Source organism: Nicotiana sylvestris, chromosome 2 (assembly GCF_000393655.2).
Source record: "Nicotiana sylvestris chromosome 2, ASM39365v2, whole genome shotgun sequence".
NCBI lineage: Eukaryota > Viridiplantae > Streptophyta > Magnoliopsida > Solanales > Solanaceae > Nicotiana > Nicotiana sylvestris.
In genome coordinates, this window is record NC_091058.1 from 137,390,814 (window position 1) to 137,394,650 (window position 3,837).

Here is a 3,837-nt window from a genome sequence, read left to right on the forward strand (position 1 = left end):
TGGGTCGATACGACCTCTTATATATGTGGGCTAGCGACAATGGCTCTTATGCATTGGGTCGATGCAACCTTTTATGTTGGCTTTATTTTTCCCTTGATAAGGATTTTTGCAATATTGTTTGCCCGACTCTTCGACAGTTTAATGAAAAACCTCGATTGTGAATCGTTGTATCGAGATGATTGAGCACCTCGGGAGGTTTGGCTCGGAGGATGAGTATCTCTAAGCCAGTGTTTTTAGGAGCTAACATGGTCGAAGCTCTTTTGCCTGTATCGAGGGTAGCCTGTGCAACCGGTTCTTTCCGAAGTATATTCGAAGTAATTTAAGGCTTGTGATTTATAGCGATGGTCAGGCATCCTCGAGTCGCGTTAGTTTGGTTGGTACAACCTTGTGACCGGAATCAATTGTGTTTGGTCGGAGCCTTTAAGTCTAGACCGAAGTAGTTTCGGCATCTATATCAAGGGTATGCCTTTTTAGGGGTCTTACAAGTCCGATATATAGCCGAAACTTTGAGATCAGGTTGATACCTTTAGTAAGATCTTACAAATATTTCATGGCTTTGAGGTCTTACAAGATTGAACCTGCCCGCTCGGGGTCTTATGGCCTCGGATTTTTTAATGAATGAAGATTGGCAACAGTCCCCGAGTCATCGAGGCTATCCTGGCTTGAGAGCCGATACTTGTAAACTTGGTATTGCCTCATTGAGGGCATACGATTTCAGAGATTTCGAACCTCAGATCATGCGGTTTTTAAGATTTTGACGCCAGTCCCCGAGTGTTCGGGACACTTTTGGCCTTGGAGATATTTCGTGATTTTCGTGTTACCTTGTTGAGGGATTATGAGTTTGGAGTTTCGACCCGGAGGTCATTCAGGTGTTGACCTATTGACGCTAGTCCCCGAGTGTTTGGGTCGTTTTTGTCAGAGGAGTCATTTTGTCAAAGATGCCGAGTTTATTTTGGAGCATGAGATGCTTTGATAAAAGATATTCTTCGATTACTTGGTACAAGTATACATGTTTTCGCTGTCGGGGGCCTGGCTATACGGGCAAGGTTCGTTCGACCATTTGGCCCGGTACATCATTTTCCTATTGGGACACTATTTGGCGTTTCTTGGCTTTTTCGAGTGGATGTCCTTCCGGGGAAATGCCCCTTGGTGTTCGGGGTTGATTGCAAAAGAAGCCTTGCTGGTAAAACCCTTTTCAGGATAAAAACTCGGCCGAACGAAAAGAGTGCAACTGATGCTTTAAAAACCTTAAGGTCTTCGGGCTGGGTTAGCACTTTGACTGCTTCATTCGGGCACTTTCATAAGGGTTAGTGTGAAATATTAAATGAAAAGGGAGATGGTTGTACCTTAGTGGCGATGGCGTTTTTGAACCTTCATATTTGTTCAGTGGATGCGATACGGTCCTCTATTCGGATACAGCCGAGAGCGTGTCTCGTGGTTTCTATCTCATCGTTGGTTTATTTCTCAGTCCCTCTATTGGTGGAGACGTTGTTGTTTTGGTTAGTGGTAGCTATCTCAAAAGATCGTATGGACGACATGGTGCGGCTCGTCCGCTTTGTTCTTTTTTGTTGTCTCTCTTTCTTGAAACTGATTTTGGCTCGATCGCTGAAGAATTCCCAGAAGTGACCATTGTTGAGTAATCAGGCCACTTCCTCCCGGATTTTGCAGTAATCTTCGGTCCTGGGTCCGTGTGTGTTATGAAATTTGCACACTAGGTTATGGTTCCTTTGTGAAGGATCTGATTGTACAGGCCTGGGCCATCTGGCGTCTCTGATTTTGTTGATGGTGAACACGACGTCTGACACAACGACGTTGAATTTGTATTTTGATAGGTGAGGTACCTCCATTGGCCCTACGTTCCTATCGAACCTGGCTCGGTTGATGAGTCCCCGAGGATTTTGCCATCGGTCTATCCTTCGATCATTGTGAGGCAGGTTACGCCTCGGGGCGTTCCTTTTGTCTTCGATGTATGGATGATATCTTTATTTATTTGGGGCTCCTTATCTAGGAGCTTTCTTGGGTATACTGAGCCCGAGGGGGCTCCTAGTTGGTTATCTTCGACCCTGATCTTAGACTGGTATCGGTTGTGGACGTCCAATCAGGTCACGGTAGGATATTCGACCAGATTCTATTTCAACTACTTCGAAGACACCGAGCTTCGCTCATTTAGACCTTGAATGAAGGCCTATACTGCCCAGTCGTCAAAGACCTGTGGTATTTCCCTTCATTCCATTTGAAAGCAAGATACAAATTCTCGCAGCATCTCGTTCTCCCTTTGCTTGATTTTGAAGACGACGGATTTCCTTTTGGCCACCTTGATGGCCCCAGTATGCCCCTTGATGAAGGAAGCTGCCATCATGGTGAATAAGTCTATAGAATTTGGGGCCAGGTTGTGATATCACATTATTTCCCCCTTAGAAAGCGTTTCTCTGAACTTTTTCATCAGGATGGACTCGATCTCATCATCCTTCTGGTCGTTGCCCTTTACTTCATAGGTGTAATAGCTAACTTGCTCATTAGGGTCCGAGGTACCGTTATATTTCGGAAGATCTAGCATTCTGAACTTCTTTGGGATGGGTTTTGGGGCCGCTTCTTGTGGGAACAGCTTTTGTACGAACTTCTACGAGTCCACACCTTTCAAGATTGGGGGTGCTCCTGGAATTTGGTTGACCCTAGATAGTAAGTCTCGACCTTCTTATCATTGGCTTCTATCATTTTCTCGCCCGATTTGATCCTTCTGGTGAGGTCCTCGAGCATTTTTACGATGACGGAATCGGTCATTGACCCGTTATTACTCGATCTCTCCAGTACCTATTCGGCTGGAGGAGCTGTCCCCGGTGCTACCATGCTAGGAGTTTTCTAGTGACCTTGCAGTTGAGCAATAGCCAGCTGTTGTGCCTGCTACATTTCAAAAATAACATGAAATCTAACCTCTCGTTCTTCCCTAGTCGGGGTTTTCTAAGCTTCTTGTTGATCTCCTAGGTGCACGCTCCTATCAGTGTGGGAGTTTATATCGATATGTTGGGTGTCACGTGAGACTGCGTCCACTGGTATTGGTGGCACACCGTTTTCTCCGTGGTCCTCAAGATTGTTGTTTTCACCTCCATTCACTGCGTTAGACATTTCGACCTGAAATCGAAGATCTTGCACAAGAAAAAGCGTGAAATAAAACTTGCATTATGTAGTAAAACCAGTAAGAAAATAATCACTATTATTTTTAGCCCCACAGTGGGTGCCAAACTATTTACCACAAAAATGGTAATAACAATTAAATTTGATTATGGGACTCTAAAAATACGTGATCTATTTTTATGCTAGTTGTTAAGAAGTTGATGTTGTGTGTGAGGTTTAGAAATGAGAGAAGAGTAAGGAGTAATGTGATAACCAAACAGATAGGTTAACAATCGGGGCCTCGAGCTTGTCGATTCGGGGGTCTCGACGTCGACTCTGGAGCTCAACTGTGAGCTATTGAAGGTGATCAGAGTATGAATAACAGGTATAATGAAATCAACGAAAGTTCTTTATGGCCAATGATAAGCAATAAATGATGAGAATAAAGATAATGAATGGAAGAAATAATATCAAGAGAATATGTTAGAGATCAGAGAGAATGTTCTTGTATATTTCGTGTGGAACAACTGAAGCAACAAGGGTTTACAAAATGCATTAATTACAATGATATGGAGATGGGATAGCTAGATGACGCCCTGATTTGGGTTTAGAGTAGTCCACTAGGCTTTGTCAGTCCTAGCTGTGTGCCTTGGGAACTCTACATTTTCTACCCTTACCGTGATCAATACTGCCTTGAGGTTGAGTGTCGACGACCTTCGAGGGAGG